Source organism: Canis lupus, chromosome 8, assembly GCF_011100685.1.
Source record: "Canis lupus familiaris isolate Mischka breed German Shepherd chromosome 8, alternate assembly UU_Cfam_GSD_1.0, whole genome shotgun sequence".
NCBI lineage: Eukaryota > Metazoa > Chordata > Mammalia > Carnivora > Canidae > Canis > Canis lupus.
In genome coordinates, this window is record NC_049229.1 from 9311382 (window position 1) to 9329604 (window position 18223).

The 18223-nt window shown below is 37.1% G+C and overlaps 1 protein-coding gene across 2 annotated transcripts in view; it reads right to left on the reverse strand.

The window, feature by feature from the left end:
• Positions 1-18223, reverse strand: part of PRKD1 (protein kinase D1) — a 322398-nt gene that overhangs the window by 171076 nt on the left and 133099 nt on the right. The gene's annotated exons all lie outside the window — the stretch shown is intronic.

The window sequence follows — 18223 nt, forward strand, 5'->3', positions numbered from 1 at the left end:
TCTATCCAGAGACATTTTTTTAAAATGGGTACCTAGCTATCCATAGATTTAAAGAGATGATCTCTCTGCATACTCTAAGTCCACGACCAAAACATGTCAATGACCTGTATTTATTGGGACGATCTGTTCCCCTTTGACTCTTAAAATAAAAACAGTCTTTTATTTTTAGAAACCAGGATTTCCTTTCCCTGTAGAGGTTACAGCCCAGACACATTCAAACACTCAAATGTTTACAATGACTTTGGCAGACTGCTCACCCTGAGGAACCATGTTTCCCCAGTTTAGAAATTCCAGGTCTCTGAGGGTCTAATTCTCATTTTCTGTGCCACTGTGGGTATTCCTCAGTTGACTTATCAGAGTATCTTGACCTTATCACCTTTAGAAACTTCAGATTAAGCAAAGAAAAATTAATATGCTGATTCATCAAGTTAATAGATAACCACAAGATCTTGGTTCAGTTCACCTCTCTCACTTATCAACTACTACTTTCCACTCTCCTCTCAGCCACTCTTCTTGGGACTCACAACTGGCCCCATGCCTCATGGTCTCCTTCTTTGCTGTTCCTTTTGCCTGGAACACTCTTCCACCTAACATATACCTTTGCTTAATTCAGGTCTCTGCCCAAATATCTTTATATTATATACCTCACTGTGTTTAAGTATAATAGGCACAGAGCAGAGTCAGTTAATGGTTGTCAAATGAATGTTCCATAAACAGCATATCTTGGGATGCCTGGGTGGCTCAGTGGTTGAGCATCTGCCTTCAGCTCTGGGAGTGGTCTCAGAATCCTGGGGTTGAGTCCCACATCGGGCTCCCCTGAGGGAGCCTGCCTCTCCCTCTGCCTATGTCTCTGCCTCTCTTTCTGTATCTCATGAATAAATAAAATCTTAAAAAAACCAAACAGCATATCTTCATCATCCCTTCCCAATTCCTCACATTATCCACTGAATGAATTTTCCTTTACTTCAAACTAGCAGTCTATCTTGACACCCTTAAAATATGATTTTTTCTTAGTTATGAAAAAATTCACTTTATTGATTTAGCGAATTTTACTGAAATGTAAACAAATATTACAGCTAACAATTATTAATACAGTTTGCTAATTTGTGAACTAGCATATTTTAGGAGTTTATGATTTTGTTTCAGTACTTCTCTGGAATAATTTCCCCAGTTTCATTTTATAAGTTCCTACTGCCAATGTACTATAAAATAACCTCAATGTAAGTAGCTTCAAAGAACTAAAATTTTTAAAATATAGTTCTTAAACACATACATCAAAACCACTCCAAATACTTTATTTACATGTCTATGGGAACTGTATAATATGGCTACACAATTACTATTTGCAGGATTTCCCAATAAAAAAAATCAACAAAAGTATTCTTATTCTGTTAATTATTTGGGTCACAGTTGGGGTGCCTCAGTGGTGGAGTTAGTTGGGAGTCTGTCTCTTGGTTATGGTTCAGGTCATGGTCCCAGGGTTGTGGGATTGAGCCCTGCGTTGGGCTCCACACTGAGCAAGGCGTCTTCTTTGGGACTGTCTCTCCCTCTCCCGTTGCCCCTTCCCCTCATATGTGTGTTCTCTTTCTCTAAAGTAAATAAATAAATATTTTTTAAAAATGGAATTACAGCTATAATTATTGAATACATATAATGTGCCATGATTTTGGATTTTAAAATACTGGAGAAAAATAAATTTAAATCTCTACAATCAACCAAAATGCATGCTAAAGGAATTAAATATAAAACAGATAGTTAAATAAATAAATCAGAAAGAAATACAAGAATATATTTGTCTGACTGGGGCAAGTCCTTTCTAATCATTTAAGGCAATAAGCATTCTGGTCCAGGATGGCAGGTGAAGCATACACATTAAAGTTTCATATTCAAAAAAATTTAAAAATGAAGTTTCATTTCCATAAATTCTACTGAAACAGTAAAGTACAAAGGGAATTTAAACCATATTACCCCTGAGTATGGGAGTGGAGAGAGCCATGGAAGAACCAAAACTTCTAACAAGTATCAAGAAGATGGAAATCTGATGGCAACATATCACATTAGGTTGTCACCTTTCCTGGCTATGTATTTACATAGAGACTCTGTGATTTCCCTCGGTATAAGTTTATAGGGAACAGAGGTCTTATCTGCATCATTCACTGCTACATCCTCAGCACCTAGTATATTCCAGGTATATAAGAGGTGCTTAATGCATATTTATCTATTGGATGAATTAATAACCATCAATAGAAAATTAAAGAAACAAAGATGAGTCACTTTAACATATTACTATGCCACCTTTAAAATCCAATGCCAGTCACAAAAGTCTCAATAAATATGCTCTAAACAAATGAACAACGGTGGAAATAAAATCTTAAATGTTGTGAAAAATTTGCCATGATGCTCCAGTAAGTGAAAAAGATCATAAAATAGTAGACAATGAAACCCGTATGTTTGGGCAGCCTGGGTGGCTCAGAGGTTTAGCGCCACCTTCAGCCCAGGGCGTGATCCTGGAGATCTGGGATCAAGTCCCACATCAGGCTCCCTGCATGGAGCCTGCTTCTCCCTCTGCCTGTGTCTCTGCCTCTCTGTCTCTGTGTCTCTCATGAATAAATAAATAAAATCTTTAAAAAAAGAAAGAAACCCGTATGTTGTTAAAAATAAATGCATTCATAGAAAAAGGACTCGAAGAGAATCCAAAAATATCAACTGAAGATATATCTAGCAATGGTATTATGAAAGACTATATTATCTTTTGTGCCTTTTTGCATTTTTCAAGCTTCTCACTACATATGTATAATCCCTTTGTAATTAAGGAGGGGTGGGGAAGCTACTGTAAAACAGAAGGATTTAGTTCTGCTATTCTCTTGGAAGCACTATGCTATCTCTTCTCCCACTCTGTAGCCAGCCAGCTCACACCATGCCATGTGCCAGACTGTAGTCCCATTCTTCACACAGGAAAGGAGGGAAAAATGGAGGTGTGGCAAGAAGGCAGTTATACAGACAGGCAAGAACCAGGCTATGGGTTGTACTCTGCAGTCTAGGATAGAATTTCATAGCCTCTTCAGGTAAGAATATATGCTAGCTACCTCTGTATGTGTGTACATATGCCTATGTTGGGGTGGCACGCAGGTAGAGGTGCTTCCTCCACCACAGTGCAGTGACTAGCACCAAGATAGAATCATAGAAAGAACACCGCCATAGCAGAACAGGTCAGGCACACTTAACTCAACTACTTACTTATAGGTCATTACTGATCCATGCTTAGTGTCAGCTTCCTTACCTAAGTGCAAATAAATCATGTGGCTCTCTGTAAAGTCATTACAAGAGAGCCTGGCATATAGTAAAGTGCCATAAACAATCAATGTTATTATAGGGGAATGATATAAAACCAGTCACTGACAGATAAAACCCTATACTCCTACACTCCTAATTAAGCACGGATTCAATAGGTATTTTCCTCCTACCATGTGCAAAATTGCTTCAGAGCAAATACGATAAGTTGCCGGCAGGGGCCCTCTGGGTGGTGCAGTCAGTTAAGCATCTGACTCTTGGTTTTGGCTCAGGTTGTGAACACAGGATCATGAGATCAAGCCCCACATCAGGCTTCCTGCTCAATTAGGAGTCTGCTAAAGTTTTTTTTTTTTTTCTCTCTCTCTTTCCCTCTGCCTGTCTCCCACTCCCTCACTGTGTTCTCTCTCACACACTTGCTCTGTCTCTCTCTCTCAAGTAAATAAATAAATCTTTAAAAAAAATACAAAAATACTGATTCAAAGGGATACAGTACCCTGGGGTTTATAGCAACATTATCTACACTAGTCAAATTATGGAAACAGCTCAAATGTCCATCAGTTGATGAATAAATAAAGAAGATGTGGTATGTGTGTGTAATATTTCTCAGCCATAAAAAATACCCGAAATCTTGCCATTTGCAATGACATGGATGGAGCTAGAGTATAAGTCTAAGTAAAGTAAGTCAGTCAGATAAAGATAGATACCATATGATTTCACTCATATGAGGAACTTAAGAAACAAAACAAGTGATCAAAGGAGAAAAGGAGAGAGAGAGAGATTGAGAGGCAAACCAAGAAACAGACTCTTAGCTATGGAAAATAAGCTGATAGTTACTAGAAGGGAGGTGAGTGGAAGAATAGTGAAGTGGATGATGAGGAATAAGGAGTGCACTTATGATGAGCACTGAGTGTTATATTAAAGTGTTGAATCACTATATTTTACACTTGAAACTAATATTACACTCTATCTTAACTAACTGGAATTTAAATAAAAGCTTAAAATAAGGATGAAGCATGCAAATTAAGCTCTCTCACTGCCTTGACCCCCTAAGGTATCTTCTGCTTTTATTCAAGTTTTGTAAGGCCATGATGTCTAGAATATGGGCAACCATCTTATGACCAAGGGGATAAAGCCAAAGGAATTACAGAAATACCATTCTTGCAACCTGAGACTGTGGTGCGGTAGAAGAGACCCTAGAGCCCCCTACCTACAAACTCCATGTTAAACAAATTTATGTGCCTTATTTCTCAGTATTATTCTGTGGGTTTTCTGTGACATGGATGGATGGAATACATAAAAATGACCAGTAATCATTTCCTTCCCTGTATCCATGTCCATTTAGCTATCCTGTAATTTTTAGTGCTCTCCCACTCTGGCTCTGAGACTGACTGTGTGATTTGCTTTAGCCAACAGGATATAAGCAAGCATGATTCAAGTTCTGTAGACTAGCATTTGTGCTCTCTTGTTGCCCCTGAAACTTGCCATTGCCATGTAAATAGCACACATGTGCACACACACACACAAACAGAAAATTTTCTTCCAGCATTCAAAATAATTATTTGATTCAGCAAAGCGCTCATCCATGTCATTGATGAACATGTGAAGTTCTGATGTCTAACACCAGTGCTTCATTTATAACCTACCCACTCACATAAAATTATAAACCAACAGTCATGTCAGAACTACAACTGTTCATCATTTGTAGCCATAGGTTGCAACCATAGGATAAAAGAATTAAAAAAAAATAGACAAAATTATTCTACGAGATATAATTGGCTATATGGAATTTCTAACAAAGGGTATTGCACATTCTATTACTTGTAAATTATATGCTATGTCACATTTTATATCATTAAAGCTTCTAACAGTTTTTCTTCAGTGCTTCCTGTTAAACATTTACCAGCATAGTGCTGAGTAGGATGCAATGTGCCATCCCGCTCCTTAAACCCCAGATGTTGAGGCAAAGAAGAGATTCTTCCATTTCTCAGTCATGAAAAAAGATAATAAATTATTTTCCTCAAGGAAATGGTGCTCAACTGTTTAGGAAAGGATGGTACAATTAGGGACAGTGGGCTGCAACTTGCCTATAAACCTTCAGGGAAAGCTAGAACAATGGTTGGAGGCCAGGTGAGGAAGCTGGAGTTCTAAAAACAAGAACTTTTTATTTGCATTCCTCCCCACGAATGAACAATTATTTGTTTTACTTTACTTCCAGGCTTTCTAAAATGTTTGCACCAATTAGGAATAGGAATCAGGTAACAACTTCTTATGTGGGCCTCATTTTTGAGGACCTGTGCGGGTATCACCAACTTAACATAAGGTCAAAGGCCAAAATATGACATTAATTGAGAACAGTGATTTAAAAAACTTTCCTGATTTTTTTCATAACCTTTACTTTCTATTGCCAAAATATGTGCATGAAAATAAGATCAAGGAGGCTAACAGTTTATTCCCTCCCCACATTTTCCTCCCAAAGTCATATGAGGAATAGAGTGTGGGAGGAGTGCAGGACAGATCTCAGGCTGGGGAAAATCAACCTCTTAGTTAAAAGAAATGGGAAGAGACATTGTTTGACTGTTTGGAAAAGGAAAAGTATAGAAAGAGAAATAACAAGACAGTGGATTTTTTTTTCTAATACAGAGAGAAAGGAAAAAAGTAAATTGGAAAAAGCAAGTTGCTGTGGTGGGGGGGAAAAACGTGAAAAGAGAGAGCCAAGAAATGTAAAGGGCAGTATAGAAAAAATGAAGTGGCATATAAAAGAAACAGGAAGAGGAGGGAAAAAGAGCCAGAGAGAATGATTAGTTTCTAATTTGCTGTGCCATGATGAGTATTTCAGAATCCATTCTGCTAATGCTTGCCAAACTTCCTCCTTAAATTTAGGAGGCTGGCCATTTTCCCCCACATTTTAGGAGTCTGGGTCCTTGAGTGTTCTCAGTTTGATAATAGCTATAAATGAAGTCAACTGGAGGCTGGTGTTCACACAGTATTCTTATGCATTCTGTCTGTTAGAGTCTACATTTGATATCCTGACTTCTCGAGACATTCCTGAGACAGTAGACACTTGCTATTTTTGGCAGATAGGATCCGTTCTTCCTTCTTTTGGAAATGGTATCTATGCTTCCTGCTTCCTTTGGCAAGTCTCTTTTTTTTTTTTTTTTCCTCTTTTATTCCTACAACTTCCTTTTCTCTCTCCACCTCAGGGAGAGCCACTGTAATATGCTTCATGTGTATCTTTGGTTTGTACATGCATGCATATATTTGATTTATAAAAATAACATTATGCAACATACCATTTTAGTCCTCTTTTCTTTTGAGATGTATCCATGCTGCTGTGTGCACATCAAATCCATAGTTTCTGCCAGCTGCATTCCTTTGTGTCCACTATAATCTACTTATCTGCTTTTCTAGTGAGACATCCAGATTTCTACCAACTCACTGCTCCCCCCCATCAATGCTACAATAAAATAAGTTGATCTATGCTCCTCATGTATCTGTGTAAGAAATTTCTTGAGGCCATATGTACCCAAACTGAGTTATAATATTTGTATAGTTTGACTTAACTAAATAGTAACAGATTGCTCCCCCGGATGGCTACACCAGTCTCCACTTTCATCAGCAATACCTAAGGCTTCCTAATTACACAGATCCTCAATAACAGTTGGCATTATCCAACTTTAACTTTTTTCGCATTTTAATAGATGAAAGATGACATCTCATAATTCTTTTAGTTTGCGTTTATCTAATTATAAAATGATTTGAGATTGTGGGCATTAGGAGTTTCTTCCTCTGTAAGTTAGCTGTTCCTATTGTTTTATTTTTCTTTTGGTGTTGCTTTCTTTCTGTAGTCCATTTTTTGAAACTCTTTTTTTTTATTTTTTTTAAGATTTTTATTTATTTATTCATGAGAGACATAGAAAGAGAGGCAGAGACACAGGCAGAGGGAGAAGCAGGCTCCATGCAGGGAACCCTACCTGGGACTCGATCCTGGATCTCCAGGATCCTGCCCCGGGCTGAAGGTGGCGCTAAACCACTGAGCCACTGCGGCTGCCCTCTTTGTATTCTATATATTGGTCCCTTGTGTTTTAGATATTATGAGTATCTTCCCCCATATAGTCATGTTTATCAATGTTGCTGATGGTGCCCTTTAGTGAGCAGAAATCCTGTGTTGTCATCAAATTCTTCAGTTTTTCATTTTATGATTTCACTCTTGAAATTTTGTTTAGGATGGCCTTCTTCCTTCTCTCCATTACAAGACGGTTTCCTAAATTTTCTTTGATTTAATTTATAATTTTAGCTTTCATACTTCTATCTTTCATCTACCTGGAATACATCTTTGTGTATCAGACTTAAAATGCATGTTTTATTTTTTCCATAAGCCAATTTTCCCAATATCATCTATTAATCCATCTGTTCCTCATTGATCTGTGGTGTAAGTCTTTATCACACATAAGATTCTCCCATATATATCACTTTAGTTCTGAGCCTTTCATTCAATCTTTTCAGTCTCTCTCTCTCTGTTCTTGTACCAATAAAACTTAAAAGAAATTATTATGACTTGGTATTCTTTTACTATTTCATGGTCAAATCTCTTTGTTTTCCTCTTCTTGAGGTTGCTTCATTTACTTCTGAATTTGTATTTTTCCATAAAAAATTTGTAATAAATTAGTGTTTTTTAATCTAACTGAAATTGTGATCCAGTTTAAGTTAGGGAGGTTTGACATCTTAATAATATTAAATTATATCATCCTACAAGCATGGACTGTCTCTTTTCATATACATCATCTATTATGATTTTTATTAAAGTTTTAATATTCCCCATGGAAGCCTTATATAAATTCAATTATGTTAATTTCTAGATATTTAATACTTTGCATTACTTTTTTCCCTTTGTAATGTCTAGTTGATGTCTCCTAGTATAGAAAAATATTACTGATTGATTTATGAAAGCTGATCTTGCATCCAGGACCTTGGTTGACTTAATCTATCCAGAAGTTTGCCTATAAATTTTTCAGGAGTTGTTTTCTTTTAAGATAGATGGTCATTTCATTTGCAAATAATGAGAGATTTATCTCTCTCATTCCAATCCTTCCATTTCTTTTCTTTTTTTTTTTTTTTTTTTCCTACAGTGCTGTTCTTGGGGCACCTGGGGAGCTCACTCTCTGTTAAGCATCTGCCTTTGGCTCAGGTCATGATCCCAGGGTTCCAGGATCAAGCCCCACATGGGGTTCCCTGTTCAGTGGGGAGCCTGCTTCTCCCTCTCCTGCCATTCCCCCACCTTGTGCTCTCTGGCTCTATCTCTCTGTTAAATAAATAAAATCTTTTTTAAAAATTAAAAAAAAATAAAGGGTTGGTCTTTACCTATTCACTTTTTTAATGTTCCAAAATATCTACTAAGCTTTTCCATGAAATCTAATTATTTTGTTTTTTGTATGTGATACCTCCCAAATTAATAAGTACCTTATTCCCAAAATATATTTTTCATAAACAGGTATTAAACCTTATAAAATGCTTTCCTGGGATCAATTAAGATAATCATATGATTTTTTTTCTCCTTTTATCTAATAGTAGATGAATTATTCTGACATATTTTTTAAATATCAAATATAAAGCTCTACTTTATCATAATGCATTATTTGTAATACACGGTAGGATCTATTTAGCTATTGTTTTACTTTGGGTTGTGATGTCTACAGAAAAACAGATCTTTTCCTCTGTTGTGCTCATCAGGCTTTAAAATTAAGATTACAGTAGTCTCATTTCATGAGCTAGACAACTTTTGCTCATTTCAATTTTCTGGAACAACTTTCGACAATAGGAATTAGAGTCCCTTAAAAGTTTGGTATGATTGACTTACAAAGCCAACAATGGTTGTATGTTTCTAATAGTTAACTGGTTAATTTTAACCCTTCATTGCAGTGCATGTACTCCTAGCTCTCAAGGTGGGGCATGTATTTTAAACCTACCAATTAGCAAAATCTGTTACCTTTGCTACAGTGAGTGGTTCAGGGATTGGGTATATTACCTTAATTGGCCCAGAGAAAATAAAACCCAGAATTTTTGTATGTGTGTGAACAGTTGAAGAGTTGAAAAACTGCAGCTTTTCACTGTCTGGCTTAGTGGCATAAGAATATGAACCTTGGAATCATTAAGGGGAGAGATTGTGGACTTTAGCAGCTCACTGTGTAGACTGGAGCCAAATGTAAGATCAACTAAGCCAGGAGACATACCCTAGTGGTACTGTTTGAGTCCTAGATAAAACCAAGTCCACCCCTAGTCAATACAGTTCGGTGTACCAAGATCCACAAGAAAAATATTTCATTTTTCATCACATGATTCCTAAAAACTTGGTCCTAAAACCTCAGCCTATATAAACTCAGATCCTCCTTGGTTCTTTGTGGATTACTGGCCTCCTGCCCCTAAAACACTGCCTGAGGGAAGTAGACAACTCCCTGATCCTTGTGGTGATGACCTGAGTCCACATTTTTTGCTTACTCTCAACTGTGCTGGGACAGAGCCTTCTTACTCAGTAGGCTTGATCTCACTTTCAGACCCTGGTTTTCTTTCGACCTTGTGAACAACTAGATTTCTCTTTAGCTCTCCACCCAATCAGCATCGCCACACAATGCCGTGGTCACAATGTCACAGATTTGGAGATAAAGTAGAGATTTACCAATTACTACAGTCATTTTTCACTCAATTTTCATAGTCAGTTGTAGACATAATGTGACATTACAGTTTCATAACCTAATGAAGGGGAAAAAACAGGAAAAAATATCTTGATATATAGTCATATCTTTATATCTATAATGGTTATACATATATATATTTTTTCCTTTAGTAAGTTCTGGCACTCTCAATACCCCCACTGAGTTTCTAGAACATATGATATCATTTCAAAGACATATGACAGAGAAACAATGTTTAGATTTCTAAAAGTGACACAAACTGAATTTTAACTGTAACAAACTGTTGTACCAAGCTATGTTTAAAAACTTTACATTTAGAAACAATGACACATGCTGCCAAAGTCTGTTTGAAGTGTTCTTTCTCTGTACTATGCATAAAGACTTTCTATGTTCTTAAATCAAAATTTAATCAGTGATGAAGGTATATTCAAGATTTTGAAGATTTCTTTTTCTATATTTTGAAAGTATACAAATGGTAGTTCATTTTTCATGAATTAAACTTTCAAGAATGAAAGCAACATTCCAAAAAAAAACCACTAACAGTCTTTGGTATATCACTTTAAAGCAAGACAAAACTTCCACGGAAACTGGCCAATGTCTGTCCTTCATTTAGTCCTTACTGGAGGAAAACAGGACTAGTGTAGATATGGAGTAGTCATGTGATCTAAAAGGAACTATGCTGGAACGTCTGGATGGCTCAGCAGTTGAGCGCCTGCCTTCAGCTCAGGGTGTGATCCTGGGATACGGGATCCAGTCCCACATCAGGTTCCCTGCATGGAGCCTGCTTCTCCCCTCTGCCTATGTCTCTGTTTTTCTCTCTCTGCTTCTCTCTCTGCGTGTCTCTCATGAATAAATAAATAAAATCGTAAAAAATAATAATAAAATAAAAGGAACTATGCCACTGGTCCTTCCCAAACTTCATTGCAGGCTGGTGTCTTTACCATGTAATCAGAAAGTCTGAGGTTCTGCAGACAAAGCTCTGTAAGTCCGCATAGTGGCAAAACCACAGTAGTCGTCCCAGATTTGAGAGATGTGTTATTTCAGAAATTACGTGAAAGGCTCAGGACTCACCAATACAACTGCCGTTTGAGATAGCTGTTCATGAATTTTATGAAAAGGGGAGAGTGGCCAAGGACCAATCTCTATGCTTCTCTTAACTTAAATATATTCTCTGGTAGAAAAGACTTTTCGACTTTGAAGTTTCTGTGTCTTAGTCCATCCAGGGGCCTGGCAAATAAACAAGAGAATTTATTCTCCGTTCTAGAGGCTGGTAGTTCAAGATCAGAGTACCAGTATGATTGAGTGAGGGCCCTCTTTTAAATGGCAAAATTCTGTTTCTTGACATGGAGGAAGGGGATACGGAGCTCTGTGATGTCCCTTTTTAGAAGAATATTAATCTTAAAAAACAAAAGAAATGAGTAAACAAGCAAAAAAATAGAATCAGATCTATGGAGAACAAACTAATGATTGCCAGAGGGGATGGAGGTGAGGGGTAGGCAAAACAGGTGAAGAGGAATGAAAGATATAGGATTCCAGTTATGGAGTAAGTCTCAGGAATAAAAGGTACAGCATAGGGAGTATATTCAATGATATTTTAATAGTGATATTTGATGACAGAGGGTGGCTACACTTCTAGTGGGGATAGCATAAGGTATAGAGATGTCAAATTGCTATGCTGTATACCTGAAATTAATGTAATGTTATGTGTCAACTATGTTTTAAAAAATTGTTTTAAAGAGTACTAATCCCATTCAGGAGAGTTCTACTCTACTGACTTAAGAACCTCCCAAAGGCCACATCTCCCAATACCATCACATTGGGCATTAGGATTTTAGCATATGAAACTTCAAGAGGACACAAACATTGAGACTACAGAACCCTTATAGCATATAAACTTCCATCTTTCTAATTTTAGACTTGTCTGTGTAGTCAAAAGACTAAAAATCATTTATTTACAACCCAGAGTTTTCAACTATATAAAAAATAACAATTATTAAGATACTGTATAGGATTATTAACAAAGATCAGCAGGGTTAACATCATATTACCGGTAAACTAGAACAGCTCCATACCCCCCTTAATGAGTATCTAAAGTCTATCAGCTGTTTCACTATTCTTAGGTTCTAGCATGGTGCCTCGGCATACAGACAAGCATCATACTAACTCCTAAGGATTCTGGGATGAAAGCTATTTCCCGCTTTCAAGGAACTCCCAGTCTAGTAAGAGAGCTGGAGAACCATGCAGTATTTCCACAATGATAAAGCTAATGCAGGGTACCAAGGAAACATGGATAAGGGAGGTACCCAGCTCCATTTGAAAGCTACATGGAGAAAGTGTCACCTCACCTGAGTTTTGAAGCATCAGATGAAGCTGGGCAAAGAGAGAGGGGCATGTGCAAATACACAGCACTCCACGAGAGTGACTAAGGACTGTGTATAGCTATAACAAATCATACTTCAGGAGACTGGCAGGAGAGCTAGGCAGGGAACAAAACCCTTTATCATCATAACAAGGACTTTTTGTTTTATTATATACATAAAAGAGTTCAATCATTTTGCTTTGTTTTGTTTTGTTTTTAAATAGAAACATGGCCTGATCATAAATGAGGTTTCCCACAGACTGGTTTAAAGGGAGTGAGAGTAGGAGCAGCAGAGATCCACACAGGAAATGCTGAGGGCCTTCCCCAGGGCAGAGCAGTGGGGGAAGAGACAGGGGTAACAGATTTGAATACAGAGGGGGAAATGTGCACAGGGAAATGATAAAGTCAAGACAATGCTAAGATATGAGGATTGAGCCACCAGATAATTCATGTTTACATTCTTTAAAATTAGGAATATAGGGGAAGAAGAGACTCGAGAGGAGATGAGGAATTATTCTAGGAGCTATGAAATGCTGGCATGCAAGGTCTGTTTCCTGGGTGTGCCTTACTTTCTGAATGCACTGCTCAAAAGCTAGTAATTTTCTGCCAAAATTATAGTTTCCTCCGAGGTAAATAGAAAGCTCTTCTCACCAAGAGAAGAAGATAAAAGCATGGAAAGGAAAAGAAGAAAAAAGGAAAAAAGAAGATATGTCAATGAGCAGAATGAAGAACATGAAAGAAGAGAGAAGTGAATGTGGCTGTCAGAGCAGAGGGGTGGGGAGGATGGGTGAACTAGATGAAGGAGATTAAGAGGTAAGAACTTCCAGTTATAAAATTAACTAAGTCACAGAGATGTACAGCACAGGGAATGTAGTCAATAACATTGTAATAACTTTGGATGCTGAGAGATGGTAACTAGACTTAGCATGGTAGCACTGAATAATGTACAGAATTGCTGAATCACCATGTTGTATACTTCAAAGGAATATAACATTGTGTGTCAACTATATTTCAATTAAAAAAATAAATTACTTCTCTTGGTTCAAAATGGAAGGGAAGGGAAAGGGAGGGGAGGAGGGAAGGAGGAAGTAAGGAAAGAGGGCAGAAATGATAACCACAGAGAACAGAAAGACAATAGAGTATGAACCAAACCTGAGTAGTTGTCCAGATGCAACTCCAAGGTGACTACAGTGAGTCTTCAAACCCTGGTGACCCAGCAAACCATGAGAATAAAAATTCCAGACACAGCCTGCAGTTCAGCAGGAGGTCAGAGACCTCAGACATCTCTTTTAGTAAAAATTTGTTCTCTCTCTAAGGAAGCTAAGGAAGGAGGGGATTGAGCAGGGTATATTTTACTTCTTTTTCCACATTTGCAGATAGCCGGCAAATATATAACTGTAGAAGTTTAACTACAATATCAGGACTTATTTATATCATTTTTTATAAAAAGTCAATTCCTTAATTGAGCTTTAGAGCACAAGAGATTCAAATTCCACCAAGCTGTTGGGTGTAGTCCATACATTAACTTTGTTGGCCAATATGTTAAAATTGGGAGATTTCACATAATTTCTGATTTCTCCAAAGTTGGGACCAAGAGAGGATGCCTTCAGATGCAGAACATGTTGATTTTGAAACCTTAATCTACCACTCTTGAAGAAAAGAATGTTCTTGTCATATCAGTTATTTTTCATAGTGTGCTTATATTTGATAAAAGCACATTCCCTTCCAGTAGAAATAAGTTTTTACATATAAGAGTTCCTATACTTAAGAATTCTCAATTTATAAACTTTATACGTAAAGCTATGCTCCAGAGAATAGTGTGTCAATATTGCACAGATGGTGTCCATTAGTCCTATGCAGTCATTTTGGTCTTAACCATCACAGGTTTCCATAAGGAGACTTTCAATTGTGTTAGGTTTCAAAGGTTCCACAAGTGTAGTTAGCACACACTACTGAGATGAGGTGCATAGTCAGTAAGAGTGGAAAGTGCTAGTGAGGTGAGGCATACTAGTAGGAAGCAAGCAAAAAACGAAAAAATGAAAAAGAGTAATTGAAACTATGCCAAGTACATGGAATTCACATGAAGGCAGAAGTTGGGACTGTGCGTCGAAGGTGCCCACTTCACAGGAGCAAAGAAAGGGTATGCTGTGGCAAAACTCACTAAGTGAAAACTCATAAAGGAGAGCACTCACTCCTACAGAAAATCTATACTGATATTTTTCTTTATGACTAAGAAACTGGATATTAGTCACTGCCAAATATTTCTTCTTTATAAAAATACAATTCAATTTTTTCACATTCAAAGCCTATGGTCAAAAGTTAAAATAATCTGACTGACCTACACTTGATTATAAACACATGCAAAGGCTTCAGAAACACAGACAGACCTCCCCAATGTTATTAAATAAGAGACTATTGTGTACAGTGACTGGGCAAGAAGCACAGTTTACTATTTTTGTATGATGGTAGTTTTCAATAGCTCTCTTATTTCCTTTTTTAATAGGCAGCATTCCATTCAGCCAACCCCAAATTCCCTCTTTCCTCATACTGGAGAAATTGTTCTGCAATCTACTTTGCAGAGTCGCTGAGTTATGCCCATGAGAGAGCACACACAGTTCGATCCTATTTGCACTAGCGGCTCATTAGAACAGCTTCTGGATTTCAAATTCACTTTAAGGGGACCCTTGGATTGCACCAACTGGAATTTTCTCACCTTCAATGAACATTAAACACATTAGCTAAAATACATACTAGGGAATTATTTCTTGATTGGGGGAATCAAAATTCTTGATTGCTACCCAGATGCTCCAATCTACCAAGCCTTACAACACAGCTGATTCCATTTCAGTCTTTCTAGATCCTTTGTGACATATATATTGCATATATATATATATATATAATATATATATATAATATACATAGACATTTATAGCAATAGATTGTTAGTTTTTGTTTTTGTAGCTTATGTTTTTTATTTTTTTGGCAGCTTATGTTGATATAATAGCAGGCAGCTATTATATGATATATAATATACATATAATAGATAAGTATGTAAATAATAGCTTCTTGTTTGTTTTAATAGTCTATATCTATAAAGTTACTTTGTAAAAGTTTATCCTAAATAAAACTCTTACAGAATTGGTGGTCCTAGGCACACCCCTGTTCACTACATTTTATAATGTTTCAATTTTAATTACCATTTTAACCTCTTATTTTAAGTAACCAGTATTGAAATCCCATTAAAATAGAAAATATGTTCCCTTGCCTCCTTAAGTGTATCTTGTTAAACATAACTTGAAGTTTTAAACATTAGCTTGAAGTCACCATAATAAATGTCAATAATTACTGAAAGCAACAGAGTAGGCCATCAAAAAGCACAGGCATTTTAAAGCCCTGGGCTCAATGCTCAAATTCATCAACTAATTTGGGCTGTCTGAGCCTTGGATTGCTTACCCACAAAGCGGGAATAAGAACACATTTCTCATCTGGTTGTTGGGATGAGTTAGATAATTAACAGTACTCAAAAACAAGTCATCATTTCTCTAGAAGGCTGGTGGAGTATACTCGGAATCTGCTGAGATAGGTGAAATGTTGCTTCTAGTCTAAACAGCTCCACACTACTGCACTTTTAGAGTGCTCGGGCTTGATTTTATTACTTTTGACTATCTGCCTGTCACGGTATCATAAGCTCATGCTGTCACTGGTATCATTATGTTAGCCAGTGGTCTAACAAGTAAAATAAAAAGGGAGCACAGGATACATAAATAAAAGAAGCCTTCCTGTACATAGAAGAGTTCGCTTTCCTCTTGTGAGCAAGACAAGGGAGTTTCCCTAAATAAAGATATTCTCAAAGGAAAATGGGAGAAGAGATGTTTCAAACTGATTTACACCAATTGGGTCAGTAACAACTGCTCAATTCTTTTGATAAACATACGAGTAGTCTTGGATAATCAGCAAAATGTGTTTTACTGAAAACAAGTCCCAGACTGAACTAGATCACAAGTTCAAACAAGCAGTAGCAAGCAGGCATATACCACCATGCCACCTGTTACTGTAGACTCTTGAACTCCCCTCTCTTTTTTTCTTTTTTTAAGATTGATTTATTTATTTGAGAGAGAGAAAGTATGGAGGGATATGGGAGAGAGAGAGAATCCAAGCAGACTGCATGCTGAGTGCAGAGTTCAATGCAGGGCTCAATCTTACAGGCTTGAGATCATGACGTGATCTGAAACTAAGAGTCAAACTCTTAACCTATTGAGCCACCCAGATGCCCCTTCCGTCCTTAGTCTTTTTAAGGCACTCCACATACCAAAGATTTACCATTCCACAAGGATCAGCTAGCCCTCTAGTCAAATCAGAATACAGAATGCTCCTTGGGGTGGACCCATTGGCATTTTCCCCTGTGATTCTTCTGCTAAAGAATATGCAGAGAGAACTGGCTACAGGAGCACCTTATCTAGTTAATATATTCTGTCTGGTGACTTTTGGCTCATCCTGGATCCAAATGCAATCTAGGCAATCTAAATTACCCCCCTCTTTCTCTGATTTGTTGATTATAATCTACTTTAAATTTATAAATTAGAATAGTCTGTATTGGTTCTGTTTTTTTTTTTTTGTAGATAGATTGATTTTGTTTTTATGATGACACTTATACTACAGAACAGAAGTACTTAGGGATATTTATCCCACAGACATACTGAATCAGAATGTCCATGGTGGGACCCGCATGCATAATTGAGGGGTTAGAAAAGGAAAGATCCTATTTGGTTCTGATATACACCCTTGATAAAGAACCACTGGAGAACTGCCAGTCAGTGATAATAATGAACTAGATTTTCAAACTAGTCTTTCTCCAATGGGGTGTATACATGTGTTTATATGTGTGGGTATGTGTGTATAAAATTCTGGGGATATATATATATATATATATAGAGAGAGAGAGAGAGAGAGAGTGCCTTATATATATATATATAATGCTGAGTAGGCTTTTTAAAACTAGATCACTTTAAAAGTATCACAAGGTAATAAGGAATCATTAGCTCAACACTGAAGGAAAAACAGGAACCCAGAGAAATAAGCTAGCATGGAAGTTTTCTTTCCACAAGTCTATTAGCCAGTTCTGACAAATTTCAAAATTCCTGGAGATTTGAACTTTTGTCTTCATGTCCTCACTAGCAGAAAGCAACTGAAATCAAAAGCCCAGACTGACACAAGGTACCCTGGCAGAAACAAATATTGTTTCCTTTTGAATCCCAACCTAAATGTAGAGTACAGGTAAAATAGAATGGATTTGTAGTCCAAACTGGCATTATGAAGATCCTCCAGAGAAATTCAAGCCTTAAACTTAGTTGGTGCTAGACTCAAAGTGTCACCTGGTACCCAGCAAAAGCAAATATAGATTATTTCCAGAGGAAGTTATCTTAATTCCAGAACTCAACTAGAGTCACATGCTCCACCAACTGAGCCAGCCAGGCACCCCACAGTGGTAAATTTTAACCAAAAAGGAAAAGTGTGGGAGGGGTTATAATTGGAAAAGCTGTCAGTGTTCTTTTCCTTGACCTGATGATGATTGCATGAATTTGTGCTTTATAATATTCATTAAATCATACTTTCAGCTTTATGGATTCTCTTAATTTCATATTATATTTTCTAATGAAAGCAATATTTAAAAAAAAACAGAAGAAGAAAGAGTAATAGAAAGAGGGAAGAAGAGAAGAAGGAAAGAGAAGAAAGAGGAGAAGAGGAGAAGCAACAATGAGTGAAATCCCAAGTTCCATAAGACCAGTGACTGTATCTTTTCTCTTCAGTGTATAAGGTCAGATCAGTTCTTAACCATACAATGCCTTCAGTAAACCCTCCCCACTGCCCACTATGTTCACTGTAGGCT